At 32.4% G+C, this 19,892-nt stretch overlaps 1 long non-coding RNA gene across 14 annotated transcripts in view; it reads left to right on the top strand.

The window, feature by feature from the left end:
• The window catches only part of LOC118203571 (uncharacterized), an 85,431-nt gene that overhangs the window by 31,267 nt on the left and 34,272 nt on the right, over nt 1–19,892 (top strand). For 3 of the 14 annotated variants that reach the window (XR_015042447.1, XR_015042452.1, XR_015042450.1), the window contains one exon: nt 15,003–15,230. The exons of the other annotated variants lie outside the window; for them this stretch is intronic. This is a non-coding gene — a long non-coding RNA (uncharacterized LOC118203571). The remainder of the gene's footprint in view (nt 1–15,002; nt 15,231–19,892) is intronic. 14 annotated transcript variants of the gene reach the window in all.

Raw genomic sequence — 19,892 nt, 5'->3', positions numbered from 1 at the left:
AAATACCCCAGGAATTCATATCCGGAATGGGGTCCTTGAGTATGGAACTCGGAATTTTATTGATGGGAGAATAAACAACCCGAAAGTTAAATTTCTGCAAAATATGTGCAACTTTATAGCTAATTGATGGAAAGAAGGGAATGACAACAGACGCTACATAGACGATACTTTTACTCTGTTTGAAGGTAATAAAGATGATTTAAATAAAGTTCTTTCAACAATGAATTCTATTGATCCTGCTATTCAGTTCACTTTTGAACTTGAGACTTGCAATTCTCTTCCGTTTCTTGACATTCTGGTTACACGTAACACATCCAACTTCAGTACTACGGTTTACCGTAAACCTTCATCGGTTTGCCTTCCACCACACTTTAAATCATGTCATCCGACTAAACAAAAGTTAGCTTCATTTTATTCCTATGTTTTCCGTGCTCTTCAAGTTTGCTCCTCCAAACTAGCCCTTGATGAAGAACTAAATTATTTAAAAGCAATAGCTATTGACAGGGGCTTTCCACCCAACATTATTAATCAAGCAGTTAAAAAATTCTCATCTCAACACACTAAAAGGCACACTCTTGTTTTAAGAGATTATGAAAATTCTGTTGTCATTCGCTTCTTTCCATCAATTAGCTATAAAGTTGCACATATTTTGCAGAAATTTAGCTTTCGGGTTGTTTATTCTCCCATCAATAAAATTCCGAGTTCCATACTCAAGGACCCCATTCCAGATATGAATTCCTGGGGTATTTATAGGATTCCTTGCCAGTGTGGTTTAATTTACATTGGCCAAACTAAGAGAGCCTTAAAATTTCGCGTCAAGGAACATGAGGCATATGTTAGAAAAAAGGAAACACAGAAGTCTTCTGTTGCTCAACATTGTTGGTCCGAAAACCACACTTTCAATTTTTCTGCTGCCAAAATTATTCAAAAAACATCTTCCATTGGAGAACTGGATTTTCTAGAGGCATTTCACATTCATAAAAATCTTTCTGTTCTGGTTAACAATCCTAATTCCAAATTTGCCTTTGCCCTTTAAAGAAATTATGTTTTAGTTCTGGTTTCACTAACAGATGGTGCCACTTGCTTATTCTTGTCCAGGCTTTCTTATCTTATCTAATCATTATTTCCTATCTTGTTCATTTGCGGTTTTGCAGCTGAGGATGGTGGTTCGGTAAAACTATCGAAACTAGTCCTGTGAAAATTTTGTAAATATAACGCTGATTTTTGTTGTTTGACTTTTGAATTAGAATTCGATAATATCAGACATTGGACGTCGAAGAAGATGGTGAGCATTACCTCACCTTGCCAAGGGCATAGCTTTGAATTTTTAGGGGGAGGTTATGATGCATGCTATCCTGCTTTGGCTGAAAGTGAAGACACGAGCTCTCGTCTCCAGCGACGATCCGCTTGAGGAAAGTGGGGTCTTCATGATATTGGAACAGACATTACAGTGCTAGCCTCATACTCAGTTTCTTTTTCAGTTCACTGAGCTTCTTCGGAACCCACTGACCATCCAGTGTCACAAACTATCATGCACAATTGTCCACACTGTTCCAGCACTGGCCCCCACCAACACCATCTCATAGAATAAGGCCTGAGCACAAGTGTCTGACTGGTTAGTAACATCACGAGCAAAAGACCTATGCGAAGAGGCCGAAAACTTCTCTCACAATCATCCAGCGATGATGCATGTTTTTACTATACTCTTTCTTTCTAAATTCATATTCTATCTTGCATTCAGAGTCTAATTTTAAATTAAAAATTTTTTATCTCTGGAAAGTTGTTCAGAAATTATGAACAACTAGAACTATAAGTACTGTGTGTAATTTTCCCCCTAAATCCCCAGACACTTGCTTATCAAGCAATGTATGAATAATTAAACTAAAATATAAAAATAAATTCTAAATAATAATAAATTAATTTTAATTAATGATAACTATATATATAATTTAAATAATTATAAATAATGATAATATGCTCCGAAAATTAACGAAGAAATAAACAGTAAGTGAGAAAATTACTGATATTCAGAAATGATACTACAAATAACTAGGATGAAAGAACCGTAAATACTTTGGGCAGCATTTCCTTTCCCTGACATATATTTTTCATTCACATATTTTGGAGAAAATAGATAAAAGAATTTTATCACTGAAGCATTAAATCAAACACTAAAATTTTTTAATTCATTAAATACAAAGAGGCTTGAACAGTATGTATGTTAAAAAGTCTATTCAAATTTGAACTTTTAACTGAAAATGTTTTAAGGAATTTTTTTAAGAATTAATAAAACTATCACTTCAACTGGAAGGCAAAATAAATTGAAACTTGCACTGTAAAGAATTTGTACACGCAAAATGAAAAAATAAAGTTTAAGACATAAAAAGTAATCAACATTGCATAAAGATTTTATTTTTGTTGTCGCACTTTTATAAATAAATTTTTACTTCTGTAGATTAAGTTTAGAATTTCAATGAATTCCAAGTTTCCAGTTTATTTCTTCTGCAGTTTTAAATTTGTTAATTTCTACTAAGATTTTATTTGTTGCAAATTTTTTTTTTTTATAGCTTATAGTGATTGTGCCATATTGATTTCTTATCCTGTATGTAGGAAGTGATCAATAATATATTTACATTATAAATATCTTTATTACTTTATATGGATTATTAGGGTATAAAATACTGCAGATAATTTTATAGTATTCACTTAATAAACATATTTGAGAAAAATACCTTTCAGAAAGAACATTGTTCAATTTTTTTTTAATGAATGATGATGATTTTTTGATGAATCGGTTAAAGCACATTATCGGAATCGACATCAGTTTTAAGTTTTAGATCTTTTCATGCATTTCTTGAATAAAAGCTTCATTTCTTTCGTATCCTTTTTAATTAACTTCTTTATTTGTCTGAATTTTTATTTCCTCTTGTTAACTTCTGATAACTTTTAATAATAATTTTATTTCATTTAACAATTATTTTAAAAATATTTAATTGATTTTCTGACAAAAACTGTTTACAGTTCATTACACTTATTTATCTCTCCTTCGTCATGTGTGGCTGCCCCACGCATGTACATAACCGTGCTGGACACTACATTAGCTTCCCTAGATGTCCCAGTTCCCAAAGTGGCATATTCAAATTTCAACTGGTTTGGTTGTAACAAAGTTTTTTACCTTTTCATTTGAACACCTCTTATATTTCCATTTTTTCTTATGTTAAACTTGCAACTGCTGCATAAGATCAGGTTTGGGTATTTATCCAATATATAACATACGGATCTTCACAGATTCTTTCTTCAGGTCCCTGATAGAATTTTCATGTTCATCTTGCCAGTTTTATTACATTCATTGCATTTCTGCTTGTTGATTTCATTATCAGTGTTGGCTAAGTCAGTAGAAAAAGGAACATATTAGAATAATCCTTAAATGCCTGAAACTTTCATATTTGTTTTAAGAGGTTCCAAATATTGAATGGACTGAACTTTCTGCAAATCTTCAGCATGTTGAAGAAACAAAAGGTACATGCAGTTAAAAAATTTTAAAAAATTACAAAATAACATACATTAAATATACTAAAACTATATTTAAACATTTGTAAGGTAAGAACTAAAGAAGAATCTGCATTACAACATGGTCTTGTTGCAATTTCTGAACCTGCTCTTATTTTAAAACTTTTTTTTTTTCCCTAAGATTTGTTGATGATTTTAGTTTTGTCTTGTTTAGTTATCAAGTTTTGATTTTTCAAGGCTATTACCTCTCAGTATTAGTCATCAGAGAGTAAAAAAAAAATTGAGTTATCAGAGAGTAAAATTAGTATTAATTATCAGAGAGTAAAGTAAAGATACATGTAAAATTGGCTATTAATGAGCACTCACCGTCTCATGCATGACAGCCTTAACATGTTCCCGCACAAAATCCAGACTCACCAACCTCTCAGTCCAAATGCCATTAATGCACACTATAATTTTACAAATGCCATGCTGCAATTTGTGGATGATGGTGAACTCGATGTTGGCAACATATGATTCTCAGACGAAGCGTATTTTCACCTCGATGGCTATGTCAACAAGCAGAACTTGCGAATTTGAGGAAGCGAAAATCCTCATATTGCTGAACCTTCATCTCCACATTCATCAAAAATAATGGTAAGGGCAACGGTGTCTTACAAAGGAATAATAGAGCCATTTTGGCAGAGCAGACTTGCAATCTCAACAGCACGCACTATCAGCTTGACGACGAACTATGGAATGGCGAGCTGAAATACTTCGTTTTAACTATATCTGTTACAGATTGCCTGCGGCGTGACCTGTGGGTGAAAATGTTAACTAAATTTGAAATTCGGTAGGATAAAATTCCCTGATTTCCTAAGCATAAGGCTGCAAATGATACATATCTATCGCATGCCGTCTTTTTTTATTGATTTGCAAAATCCATCAGTCATTTTTGGGACACCCGGTATGGTTAACAATAGGCACTTTTCTAATGAGAAGTAGATTGCACCCCATCCACATGCTAATTTGCACTTTATATGTTACATATTTTGTTTTTCAACATAAGAAGTAAAAGTACTTGGCAAATTAACACACACACACATAAAAATTGCTCAGCAGTTAACATGCATTGCTTAAAAGGAAGTTCGTATATAAACAATATTTGTCAGTGGTTATTCTTTTGTATATGGGTTGAAAGAGAAGTTGGAAAAACATATGTTTGTTATATTATGCATTTAGATGTTGAATCTGTTCCATGATGTATTTTTTCCTGTGATATTCGTGTTTGCAGTTTACATATGCTGAATTACCTTTTATTTTTCATTTTACGTTTTTAATCTTTTTCTGATCTGAAACTGAAAATACTAAAAAGGCAAAAAGATATACCTTAGCTTTCTTAAAACCATCAGCAGTTTTCATTTTCCTTGATTTAGTTGCATGCATTCTGTTCTGTACTTTCTTTTCAATAATTTTAGCAATTTCCTGCACAAATACTTTAGAAGCCAATTCTTTTGCAGAGGCAGTTTCATCTTTAATTTTTATTTTGTTGAAATGATTGCTCCTTTTCTACAATCTATCTATAAATTTTTAGTGCTGTATATTTAATAGCATTTCTGTCTATTGGTTCTCTTTTTTATGACTTATCTTCTATCTATATTACCAGATTCTTTTTGGTTTTATTCCTTGACAATACCTTTTGTAAAAGGCAATGAATTAACACTTACTTTTTTTCCAGAACATACCGATTTGCTAATTGCAGCTTCATTTTTCTTTTTAGTTCTTATTGTAGTGTCAAGTACTACAAAATGTTTCACTATAGACATAACATCTTGTCCTATTGCAAGACTATCTAAAATTTGGATTTTAAGTTCCGAAGAAATCACTTTTCAGTTTGTTAATAAGAGAATTATGTGATGTTGGGTTACAGAAAAATATCACAATTATTATGTTTAAAAAAAAAAAAATATGAAAAATTTGTAAACTCAACAATTTATTGATTTGAGGCAAAATTAATAAATTTATATAAACACAAATTTCACTAAAGATTCTTTGAAATGGAGCTATATGTTAAATATCACTTTAAAATGTAGCTGTATGCTAATATCTTCTGAAGATATAAAGTACTGGTTCCAATTCCAAATTTTAATCACATACAGTTTAGAAACAAAAGAAAAAAACTAATGAATTTAGGAACGTGACTGACTGCTCGGCATGGATAAGTTCCTCATTGTCCTCCATTAGCTATTATGTAATCTGTTCACATGTATGGATACTACTAAGCCACAAATAAAAATTGCTTTTTGTAGGGGGGGAACTGAAGGCCTTCAGATTTTGTATTATGCCCAAAGGAGCCCCCCTTTTTTTGTTTGTTTTCATTTATGCTTACATGCACATTTTGAGAGCATTTGGGTAAAAAATATTAAAAATTTCTTTAGAATTTCTGATAGACAGTCTCGCACACTGGAGATAAAAATGTTTTATTCCATACAGTGTTACCTGCTTTCTTTGAAATCATTGAGTTTGTTAATAAAAAATTCACTAAAGTTTTACAAAATATGAAATAGGTAATAAAACAAATTAAAAATTTGGGCTTCCGGGTGACCGTGTTTGGGTTGAGGACTACATTACTCAGACTTTGATGGGTCTACGTGCCGTTGTTTTTTCACAATGCGAGAAACATACATACATTCATGCAGATTCTTCATTGCTTAATTTCTCTGACTAAAATACAGGGTGATAATATTTGTTGGCAACTATTTCAAAAGTGGTTCAGCTCATTTAGTGATTTGATGAAAAATGTCATTTCGAGAGTGATACTCCTTTGGGCTAAAGCAAACTATTACAATTTTTCTTTCCCAGTTCATGTTAAGTCAAAATGATATGTGTAAAAAGATATGAAATATTTATTTTGAATTCATATTAAATCAAATTTACAAAAGAATTTTATGTAAAAACAAACAGCACTGTAGTTTCTTTTTTACAATCCACCATGTTTCTCCAAAACTGTTTGAGAATATCATTTATATGCCAATTTCAAGCCAGCACAGTTTGCTTCATAAACCTTCTCTTTTATTTGAGTTTTCTAATCATAATTTCCACATGCATATAAACAGGGTTTATAAACATACAGGCATATAAACATAGTTTTAAAGTAACCTCTAAATTATCTCAGCATTTCAGAAAAAAGTGCTTTAAAAAATTCAGTGTTAGAAACCTTTCTTTTCCTAAATGTGTGAAATTTGGGTGAAAGAGTTATTAAATCAACAATTTTTGCTTAATGTTTTGACAATATGGCAATAGACTATAAAGATTCTTTCAATTAGGGTTCAATTGTGTATGCTTTTGCATTTGTTTACTATGCTGCAATTGGAATAGACCATCTTGACTAACCTCTAATATTTTGAAAGATTGTTGTACTTTACAATGTCAGCTGCAAAACATAATGTTTTGTAAATGATAGGTTTACTTCTGAATTATTTCATCTTGTATGCAATCTATGTAGTTATTCTTAAAACATATATTGATACACTTTTTCAAATCAAGGATATATGAGTTGTTGAACACTGCAGAATCAGTTGATGTTACTTCATTTACAGTCCTGACTATTCTTATCCAACTTCTTTGATGTTATGGATACCTTTCATATCTAGCTTTATTGGTCTTAGGTTAAGGATTTTCGTCTTTATTTGACCAATGAAGTATTTTCCAAAGATGGCTGTGTTGATTTTCAAAGAACAAATGTGCTTTCTTCGTTTAAAAAGTCTACAGTATATTCTGATTTTGAAGAATAATACTAATATGTCAAACTTGTCTTCATCTGCAGCTTTTACCGCTCTCTTTATTAAAATAGAAAGGACTTTAAATACTTTCACTTATTTGGATTATTTCAGATTCAGTGCAAAATGAGAATATACATAATTATTCCAATAATAGCTCTAAACTCTCTGTCCTAAAATTTTCTCTATGAATGTAGTTATTCAAGGATTAATTCTTGGTATCGCTGCATCATCTTGTAGCTTGCATGTGTTAAGCAGTGCAACTCAATGCTTTCTCTTTTGAATCTTTATATTATTATATTAATAAATGGATGTTTTGATACTCAAATGTAATATAAAAAATACATTCAAACATAATTTTTTGCATATTTTTTCTGAGTTTACTCCTTTTCATACAGTGGTGTTTATCTCAGTCAAATTAAAAATGTCCACCTAATTACCTAACCACCTCAAACCTTTCAGTTGGGTTTTGGAATTGAATATTTTGAATATTGATTTACTTATCCACCAAAAGGGGGATGCCTATTAAATAATAAACTTCTTTTTTAACATATATACTGTTCTTTTTCAAAACTTCTTTGTTGTTAAAAAAATAATAAATAAAGTACGCATCTTAAAATAATATATCTTATTCCAGAAATGCTGCAAATGAATCCGCATAAGAAGCCAAATACTTAGAAGGTCAATTAATATTCAATAAAATTATGAAAATAACAGAACATTTTATATTTTCTTTCACTTTAATGACATTTAGCTAAAATTATACTTTTCATTCCCTTTGGTATAAATTCAACTGTTTTTCATGTAGAAATATTTGTTGTTTTCGCATAGCTGAAAATAGCTTTTATAATTCATTAGTTAATTGCTACTCTCTTAAACAGTTCTCTGATTACTTGAGCTTTGAGAATATTATTTTAGTTGGCAATTCTTAAGCTATGCAAATCTTCTGTTTAGCAGTATGAATAAGATAATTGTGTATCATAGTACTTAGAATAATCTGAGTTTGAACTTCTGTATGAAGTGTGCTCCTTCAAAATTGTTCCACATTTTAAATAAATACATTTAATTACATTATATTACATAGTACAGTTACATAGCAAATACGCGTTACACAGCTCTTCACACTACATTCTCAAAACCCACACCAACTCTCTCTCAAATCGAAACTTTTCTCACACAGTTGAGGGGTGCTACAACACCCTCTATGGGAGATCTCAACATACTCCCCACGGATGACTGTTCAGGACATCAAACTACCTCTTACATGAAATTATTACTTAACATTATTCTTAGTAAACATATAATTTCTAGATTAAATAGTTCTTGCTTGTAAATGAGTAATACTAAGCCTAAACAACATATAAATGTAAACAATGAATTACATAAAATTAATAACATAAATATGTACAATAACATTAAAACTTAGAGAATTCAAATGAATATAGATGAATATTAAGTTAAAGTTCAAAATTTTTCACGATACTTAACTGTCCATTGGTAACACACACAGTTTGTGAATGGGTCTCTTGAATTCACCATCAGCAGTTTTTACTTTACAACACGAACTCTATAATCCTTACCTGGGTAAATTTCGGTGATACGTGCCAGTTTCCATTTTAAGGAAGGTGTGTTATCTTCCTTAATGATTACTAAGTCATTTACTTTAATATTTGCTGAAGCACGATACCATTTTGTGCGAACTTGCAGTTGAGTCAAATAGTCCTTAGACCATTTCCTCCAGAAGGACTGTAACATTTGCTGAACTAGTTTCCAACAATTGTGAAGTGTTAGTGTCTCGTTGCACACATTTGGTTCCGGAATAGCCTTTAATGATGTTCCTATTAAAAAATGACCCGGTGTAATCACAGAAAAATCATCTGTATCACTTGAAGTCGCTACTAATGGTCTTGAGTTCAGACATGCCTCGACTTCTGCTAGATAAGTAGCAAATTCTTCAAAAGTTAGAACTTGAGAACCAATTGCTCTTCTCATATGATATTTCATAGCCTTTACCGCGGCTTCCCATAGTCCACCAAAGTGCGGCGCAGAAGGCGGATTGAAATTCCACTTAATTTCTTCCTCTATTAAGTATCTAGCTACCTTTTGGTCCGAATGATATGATTTTAGTTGTCTGTTGGCACCTATAAAATTAGTGCCGCAATCACTATACATTTCCTCCGGTCTTCCATGTCTAACAATGAATCGTTTTAGAGCTGCTATGAAGGAATCTGTCGTCATGTCTCCAATTTGTTCTAAATGCACTTAGTACTAAAACATACGAAAACCCAAACATAGATCTTCACTGTCCGAACACCGCGCCCTTTCCTCGGTTTAACTTGGAAATGACCCAAAAAATCCACACCACATTTCGAAAAAGCTCTTGCGGGATTCACTCTGGATGCTGGAAGATCACCCATTGCTTGATATGACAGCTCACTTCTGTGTCGACGGCATGTTACACATTTACGAATGATCTTTCGAATAGTTGCTCGTGCATTATCTCTGCTTGATTTCTGAATGGAGCATTTGTGCTCCTCCATGAAGATATTTATAGTGATAATATCGTATTATCAGTTCTGTAATATAGTGTGATTTAGGCAGAATGACTGGATATTTTACATTCTGTGCGATGCTAGCATTTCTTAGTCTTCCTCCCACTCTTAGAATACCCTCATCATCTAAGAATGGATTCAACATATTGAGTTTACTGCGGGGACTCACTAGTTTTCTCTTTTTCAAATGATTGATTTCTTCACTAAATTCTTGCATTTGCACTGACTTGATTACCCAAGAATGTGCTACGGCTAGCTCTCCAGTCTGGAGAAAATTTAATTTTGTCCTTGTTATTGATGACCGTTTCACATTGGCAATAAATCTGAGACACCAAGCTATAACACGTAAAAGTTTTGTCTAAGAAGAATATTTATCAAGCAGTTCATCAATCACAAAATTCTTAATCACAGTAGTATGCACAACGCATCCCTTTCTCTCAGTTTGTACTACTTCCAGTGGGATATCCTTCAGTGGATGCTTAGAGAAAAAATTATCTTTTCTTTTTAGCCAATATGGACCACACCACCAATGATCACCTTCCAACAAACATTGAGCTGGCACACCCATACTAACTAAATCAGCAGGATTTTCCCTTCCACTGCAGTGATTCCAAGACCTGGGATCTGATTTTTCCTGCACTTCAACCACTCTATTACCGACAAACTGTTTCCATTGCTTCGCAGAACCCTTTATCCAAAACAAGACAATTAAGGAATTAGTCCAATACACAAATTTATCAATAAGATCCTTGAAAACCGCTCCCAGATACTTTCCTATTCTAGCTCCTATGATTGCTGCCATTAGTTCCAATCTTTGTAACGTCAATTTCTTCAAAGGAGCTACTCTGCTTTTCGACATGACAAACGACACGGAAATGTCACCCTTATCATTTAAGTAACGATAATACGCTACAGAACCATAAGCTATAGGAGACGCATCGCAAAATATGTGTATTTCCATTTTTGAATTTAAGTTATCACAACACATAAATAAATTTCTCGGAACTGAAATATCCTTCAGATATTTAACCTCAGAACACCAGCTAGTCCACTTGATTTTAAGGTCATCTGGAAATTTCTCATCCTAACCAATACCACGTTCCCAAATTTCCTGTAGCAAACACTTAATCCTAACTACAAATGGAGCTGCAAAACCAATTGGATCAAAAATCATTGCTGCAACATGCAAGACATAACGCTTTGTGCTCTTCAAACTCTTTAAACTATCCATTAATCTTGCTATATCTTAAAGAAAATTGATCATTTACTGGGTTCCAGTTCAAGCCTAAAACCTTCAACTGACAATCAGAAGTACAAGTATCATTGCTAAGTCCATTCTGCATCGACAAAGACCTCAGTTTCTCAGAATTAGTTTTTAATTTTCGCAAAATCATACTTGCATCCTTTAAAATCGACACAGCTTCAGAAGACAGCTTAAATGCCTCTTCAACACTATTTCCCCCAAAATATAAATCATCTACATACAATGAAGAGTTCAACATTTCAACACATTCGGGTTTATTATTCCTGTACTGCTTTAAGTGCTTTTTTATTGTTGCACTTAAAATAAATGGCGATGACTTACAATCAAACGGCAAACGTGTTATACGCATTATTTTGTAGTCTTCATTTGTATTTTTTGATAACCACAAGAATTTAAATTTCCTATCCTCCTTTGAAATTCCAATCATCAAAAATGCTTTCTCTATATCAGCACAAAATGCAATTTTGAATTTCCTAAAATTTAAAATAACATCCAGTACCTTGGGATTCAAATTCGGCCCAGTCTCTAAATAATCATTCAAAGAGAGATTTAGTTTTGCTTTCGAACTACAATTGAAAACCATGCGAACTTTAGTAGTATCCTTATCGTTTCTCACAACTGCTCTATGTGGCATGAAATATTCCTTCGCATCCCTAGAACATTCTTCAATTATTTATTCCTTTACTCTGTTGATCTTTAATTATGTCCTTGTATTCATTCGCCAACCACTCATTATTTTTGAAATTGTTTTTTAAGTCCTTAAGTCTTTTTTTAGCAAGACAAAAGTTATTTTTTAAATCCATTGGCTTTATTCCCCATAACAAACAAGTTTCGTATCTTCCATCTACAAACCTCAAATTATCTTCAAATTGTTTTATCAAATTCTCATCTGCAATTGATAACTTATTAGAATCTGTAATTCTTAACGATTCTAAATTCCATAGCATGTGCATATCAATGCCAATGCAAAAATTTGTCGATACTATGTTCCCCAAATTTCATCCTCGGAATTATTTTGTATGCCCTGGAGTGTAAGGCCCAAAATAGTTTGTATGCAGTTTAGCTTTTTGGTTATTTTTTCTGCTTTTGACTCTTTAATGACGTCCCAAAAATAATCTGCTCCTATTAAAATGTGAATACCTTCATCTGAATCCATGCATGCCTCAGCTAAATTTAAACCCTTTTGCTCAAATATATTTTGAATATTTATATTGGGAAATGCAATGGGTGCGGCAGTAATCATTTCAGTAACTAATGCTTCTATCTCAATATATTTCTTAGGATCGTTCCTATTTCTCAGTGTTAATTTTACTACACTGTAGGTTTTATTTATGGCTTTCGTGGACCCAAAAGCATAAACTGACAATCTTTCCTTTCGAATGGTTTTAAGGCTAAGGGCATCTGCCGGAGATTTTGTTATCCAAGATCTTTCACTCCTGTTATCCATTAACACCCGACATAGTTTAAAATTTCCTTTCGAACAAGCCAATACAGTACAAGTTTGCAGTAAAGCACTGCAATTTGACCCCCGCTGAGAGGAGCTGCACTGAGTCACCGCGTTTGAACTCTCCTTCCTTCTTTCGACTTCATCTGATTTATTACTTTTTTCGCATAGTAAAGAGTGGTGAGCTACACTGTTGCAGTTCTTGCATGGGTTGAGTTTATTTTTATAGAATCGCGCTAAATGGAATTTTGAGAAACAGCGAAAACATCGATTATTTCTTCGTAATCTATTTTTCCTTTCTGCGACACTTTCAAATTCGCAAAATTCATGTTGTTTGCTATTACAAAATATGCAGTTTCTTTTAACATTTGTAGTATAACTAGCATTATCTTTTTTATTTTCAAATTTCCTAGAATTACTTTTATATTTATTACCCAAATTATGATAATTTTCAGTTTTGCAACTAAATAAATATGTCCTTTCCCTAGACCGTATCTCTTTGTCTAGAAAGGTAAATAAATCCTTAAAATTCCACTCACTATCTGGATACGCTCTATTGAATTCTAAAACGAGTTCCCTTGGAATTCTTTCTAACAAAATGGGAATCAATAAAGTGCTGAAAGATTTTGTTTCAACGCCTAACGACTCTGAACTTCTAATTTGAGTATCAACTTTGTCAAACAACCTTCTCAATCCAGCTAAATCATTTATACTTCTAATAATAGGAATTTTAAGTAACTCATTCAAATGTGTCTGTATAAGGGTATTCTTATTACCAAATCTACCTTTTAATATATCCAAAGCAGCATCATAATTTTCTTCTGTTAACGCAAAACCACTTATACAATTAGATGCTGTACCCCCTAAATATGACCTTAAATAATTAAATTTATCTATCTTTGTAAGATTACTGTTATTATGAATAGCGCTTTCAAACTGGTTGTAAAATTCTAACCAAGAAGCTGGATCACCATAATATTTACTGATTATCAATTTAGGAAGTTTAACTGTTTTGGTTTCTCTAAAGGTTTGGTTTTCTAGTGTACCTTGAGCAGTTGCGGGAATAGAAAAGGATACGTTACTAATATTCATTTCATCTTTCATTAATCTATCAATTACATTAGTTATCTTTTGTTTCCAGAGGATAATTTTTTCTGAATTTTCCTCTGACACAATAATTTCCTCTTCTATATCATCACAATTACAAAGATTTTTCACTTCATCGTTTAACCGTTTTAAATTAGTTTCCTTATCTATTATTTGGGCTCGAAATTCCTTTAAAGTATCTACCTTATTTGTAACATTTATCTCGGTAGAATCCTCCTTAATAAAAGCTTTAATTTTGTTAATTAACTTAGTTAACATAGACCTAACCGCGCTACGCTTCTTTCTCAACTTAGGTAATTCCGACATTTTACAACAATTCAAATTTCAAACAAAACATCAAAACAAAGCCTACCTTCACTTCCTGCAAAATTCCCAAACAAAGCTTGCAACTAAACCACTAGAATCCACAGCTTCCAAGACCGACTCTAGTCCTCACTGGTGTCTCCAAAAAAAAAAAAAAAAAAAAAAAAAAAAAAAAAAAAAAAAATGTGATGTGTGCTCCTTCAAAATTGCTCCACATTTTAAATAAATACATTTAATTACATTATATTACATAGCACAGTTACATAGCAAATACGCGTTACACAGCTCTTCACACTACATTCTCAAAACCCACGCCAACTCTCTCTCAAATCGAAACTTTTCTCACACAGTTGAGTGGTGCTACAATGCCCTCTATGGGAGATCTCAACATTCTGTATTTTTTAGAATAAAATTAAATTTCTTCTTATTATAATTTATCTTTTATAACAATTCTTGCTGACTTCCAATGATTTGCATTTTCACCCTAATTAAAATCTGGTTTTTCCTTGGCTTGTTTACTCTGATAAAATTTAACTGTGTCCTTTCTAACCTCTATTTGTATCTTAAAATATTTTATTACTTTTCATTTTAAGACAGAGTAGCTGGTAATTTTACTGAGTTATGAGGCTGTGTACAGGTTAGACTTCCATTCTAGAATGGTTTCTTTTATTTCATTTACCCCTGTGTACACTTTTATTTCATTTACCCCTGTGTTCCTGTTTTACAAATAATATTTTTAGTCGTTTTAACCATTTTCTTTGCATTCAGTGTGGGATATTGGGACTAATGTGTAAAATTTCCTAAGATTGTAAATTGCATTTTTGTGTTTGTAAAAGGCATGCTATCACAAATAACTTCTCTGGTTATAACATGAGTGAATAAAAACTGCTTTAAGTTTTGATATTATTTTTTAAGGTTTCATCTATAGTTTTATTAAATCTAACCACTTTGTTAGGTAAAATCCATTTAAAAATACTACTTTTCCCTGAACATTTATTTTGAAACACATTTTGAAATTTAAAATACTTTGAGTTTCAATATTTTTTTTTTTTTTTTTTTTAAAGGTCATTCCTTAAACTCAAATTTGTTGATTTAAGCAAGAGATAGTGTTGCTTCCTTAAGCTCCTGGACATGCTGGCATCAAAGGCAATGAACTTGCCGATGTCGCTGCAAAATCTGCTGATGTTACCTCTGAAAATGATGTCCCTTTTACAGACATACGGAAGTACATCAGAACAAAGATCGTGTCCAGGTGGCAAGAACTCTGGGAATGCCAGATTGAACAAATTAAGGCAGGTAAAACCCAATTTGGAGTATTGGGAGACGAGAGGGAATCGAAAGGAGGATGTACTGCTGACTCGTATACCTACAAATTGGTCACTGCAGACTGACACATTAGTATCTCTTGAAAGGAGATGAGCCTATTTGTGGCACTTGCAACACTCCCATTTCAGTCAATCACATTTTAACCTGCTGTCCTGCTTTTAGTCAGAAACGTGAATATCATTTTAACTCTATGAATGTTAACTTAACAGATGACATTGGAAGAAACCCTCACATCAGCTTCATAAGATTTTAAAAGACATCTCTTTTTATCATATGATTTGAAGTTTTTTTTTCTTTTATTCTACTCTACCTGTTGCTAGAGCATTTCTCAAAGTCATTTTTCCATGCCTTCATCAGCATTACATGTTCATTTCAACAATTCATCTGATGTAGTGTGTTTGTAAATTTTGGATTTTATTAACCATTCATCTGGCACATAATAACCTTCAAGGTTTTGTGCCATTAAAAGTCAAACAACCAAACCAGCCTTGAGCTTCTTTTGCCTATTTGCATTCATCTGTAAATGTTTCATTAAAATGTGCACATTTTCTATTCTTTGTGGTTTGTACTGAATGGCAATTATTAACACATTTTTAATATTAAATTGCTATCAAATTACTTTTTACTTCTTCACCTTTTCTGCCTTGATTCTAGTACTGTCACAGTGTGTTCTTTAAAATTTTTATTATATTCAAAGAATTCCAAAGAACTGTGCTTCTTTGGACTATGACAATACTCGAGGAAAATCGTATTGCAACTTTTAAAAGAAAATTGAAGGTATAAATGAAAAAATTTTCAATAATTAATTTAATTTGAGGAAATAAAGTTTTGTGCTAAATAAAAACATATTAAAAATTAATAGAATAAATTGGATGGATCGCATGATCTGAGTGTGAATGAGGATGTTATATAAAAAAATTACTACTTGTTAACCAACTAGAACACCAAAGTTGAAAAGACTGCAGCTGCGATGGGCTGATTCAGGGGTTGAATTTTCGAGGAATTAATGACAGGAACTGGAGATGGAAGGTAACCAAAGTCATCATGGAGAAATCTCGAAGGAGCGAATTTGCCCACAATGGACTGTCTGGCTATCTATGATGTTGATGATGAAGAATATATAAATGAAAATGATTCTAGTAATTAAGTTAATTGCACTAAATTCAAATTCCTTCCAATTTTATTAAACAAAATTGTGAATGGCCATTAAAAGGGCTGTTCCTCCGAGTCGTTCAGCCATACACATTATGACTGCAGTCAAAAGTCGTTAATCCGGACTTGTCGGAACTTCGGCGATTTCGGATTATCTATTTTTCCGGATTATAGATCATCAGTTTAAATCTGGTATAATGGCATGCAGAAATTATAAAATTAAAAATATGAAACCATAATTTATGAAATAAAGAATAATTATGATCTAAAGGGTATTAAAATTTACAAAAAAAAAAAAAAAAAGCTTTAATATTTATTTGTTTACTTTATTAAACATTTCTTTCAATGTAAGTTGTTTAAGTTGCTTCGTTTTTTATGTGATAATACATTCTCTTTAATTCTATAAACAGACATAATTTCTTGTTCAGTTACAAAGTTCCGCTGTTCAAGTCCTATAATTACTGTGTCAAGAATACCAACTAATTTGTCAATTGAAATTTTTTCGTTTTCAATAACCTCTGTCACTTTGTTCGCTATCAAAAGCGAATTATAATGACGAGGAATTTGATTTAAATCATATCAAAGACGGAGTACGTTGAGATTACTACATTTAGTAAGGAATTATAAGCCAAATAAAATAAAAACATCTGCCCTGAAGATAAGGATAGTGCTGACAGATCAACTTCCAATTCATTGCGTGCGCGCCACGGCGTTAAAGATAAACAAAGTTTAGATAAACAAAGGATATGCCTTTATCCATTTTTTGCAGCAATTCCACTTTTTGTTTAATGGACTTCGAAATATACTTTCGCTCTGTAGATCCTTTACATATTAGTAAATATATATCAGAAATTCTATTTGACATAATCGAAAGTTCAAGCTTACTTTTATAAAATTGCTCTAACAGTCTGCAAAAAATAATAAGCCAAATCCAATTCGAAGATTAAGGAACAACGCAATCTGCAACATTAACTGAATTAGGTAATTTTAGCTTAGCTTATATCGTCCGTTATACACTAAATGCGCATTCGTAAACGTATTTTGTGCACACGCACATGCATAATCGCAGCCGTAAAGGTTTTACGCACATGCGTCAATACGCATGCGCAGAAATTTTGTAGCTTTGAGGTCCGAATTAACGACTTTTGACTGTATAATGCATAATGACCCAAAATGATGACTATCATCACGTTTATTAACAGATCTACCCTATGCTTCTGTTAGATAATGTTGAAGCAACTAACTAAAAATGTTAGATTCCATACTACACCATAACTCGGGTTTGATTCCAGTTGCATCTAACTTCCATAAGGGTTTCATTTGCTTGGAAATGCATTCTTGTTTAATCATAATATTACTTACATGCAGACAAGTAATATTACTTAACACTATAAAAAAGCTTGACTCATAAAATATTCTTATTTCAACTACGAAGCAGAAAGTGCTGTTGATATTAATTAATCTCCTGCCCAGCCTTACTGATTTAGCATATAAAAAACTCATATAAATACCATATTTCTTTGTATATTTTCCCCCCTTTAGCTTTTTAGCACTATGATATGAAAATTTAAAAGATATTCATGCTATTTTCCCTTTCCTTTGTGCATTGAAAGAAGAGCTCCCCTGCACATTAAAATGAATTTTTACACATTGTGATTTTTTTCATCTTACTAACAAAGCCAACCCTCATAAACTACCACCTGTGAAAGGTCATATCTATATCTTCACTAACTGCTGATCTTTATGCCAACCTAATATAAGAACCGACCCAATCACAGCAAAACAAACATGAACCGATATTCAATCCATGATTTCACCAAGTTGGCTGCATATTCACCTTCCTTAATTACTTATGGATGAATTGAGGCTTGAGGAGTAGCAGGAACAACAATAAGGATGTGTGAAATTTAAGTTATGGGGAAATGGAAATGAAACAGATATTGCAATGTTAATATTACTGAGTATTTTAATGAAAATGTTTATTTCTTTTAAAGAAACAATATTGTGATGGTGATTTTTCTCAAAGAAAGGTCAAAGGCTAAATAGTTTTTCAATTACATCTGTCATCCCACTTTCCATTTCATTTTTAACCATTCTTGAAATCTTTTTAGAAAACGTTAATTTTTAAAACAGTGTCTTATGGCAAATCAAAGAAGCCCAGAAATGAAAAATTAACCAGATTTAAATCGAATGTTCCCTGTACTTAAATTATAAATAATAAACTTTATATATATATATGTAGGTATTATGAGTGGTGTTTTGCACAGGCCCTACACTATAATTCAATAAACTCAGGAACAATGGACTGTATTATATCTTGTTTTAATTCTCATTAATTTACATCGTTCATGGCCACTCGAAGCCACGAATTCTCTCACACGCTCTTAGCTCACAATCTCATGTCACAAACTCTAAGAGCTCAAGACACATGCGCCGGCGTTAGTAATGAAATGCGCGCGCAAGCGCAACATACCGCCCGCCTTGACATGATGTAATCATTCAAAATTAAATCTTACAATAAAAAATTACACAGAGTGACAATACGAAATACAGGTAAATAATGGTAAACATCAAATGATAACATCAACAAATCAAACTACTATAATAAGAAAATACAATAATTAATTACAAACATACTTTTTGTTTAATTTGGCATAGGTAAAAGACAAATTTTATTAATTGATCTCTTAAAAATACCTCCTTTCGTTTTCACTGAAACTACTCTAACCTTATTGTCTTTACCTAACAATATCTCTGCGATTCTGCCAAGAGGCCAGTTACATACAGGAACATTATCAGTCTTTAAAATTACCATAGTCCCAACCTTGACATTGTCTTTTTCAAAGAACCATTTAGTTCTTCCTTGCATTGCACTCAAATAGTTATTTCTCCAATACTTCCAAATTGTTTGTACTATTTTAGTCAATTCTTGCCAGCTCTTTAATCTATTATCGTTAACATTTAAAATATTAGGTTCTGCAATAGCCGTGATAGGTCTGCCTATCAAGAAGTGGCCTGGTGTCAAGATATCAAAATCCTCTGGTTCGGATGATAAAGGTTGCAAGGGCCTAGAATTCAAAATGCCTTGAATTTGAGCAATTACTGTAAGAAACTCCTCATAGGTTAGTTTCAAATTGCCTACTACGCGTTTCAAATGAAACTTAACAGATTTGACACCTGCCTCCCAAAGACCTCCATGATTGGGAGCTCTAGGGGGAATGAACGACCAATCAATACTCTCACTCGATAAATAATTACCTAATTCATCATCTGGTTTGCTGACTAGCCTATTCAATTTCCTTAATTCTGCGTTACTACCAACAAAATTGGTTGCGTTATCTGAAAATATGCGTGCACACTTGCCTCTCCTGCTGAAAAAACGCTTTAAGGTTGCAATAAATGCTTGACTAGACAGGTCTGTTACCAACTCAAGATGGCAAGCTTTGGTAACAAAACAAACGAAAATGCACACATAC

The sequence above is a fragment of the Stegodyphus dumicola genome, chromosome 8 (assembly GCF_044657685.1).
Source record: "Stegodyphus dumicola isolate Sdum_Otavi_A_Nest chromosome 8, ASM4465768v1".
Lineage (NCBI taxonomy): Eukaryota > Metazoa > Arthropoda > Arachnida > Araneae > Eresidae > Stegodyphus > Stegodyphus dumicola.
The sequence above is the reverse complement of the archived record's forward strand: the minus strand, read 5'-3'. Positions and strand labels throughout refer to the sequence as shown.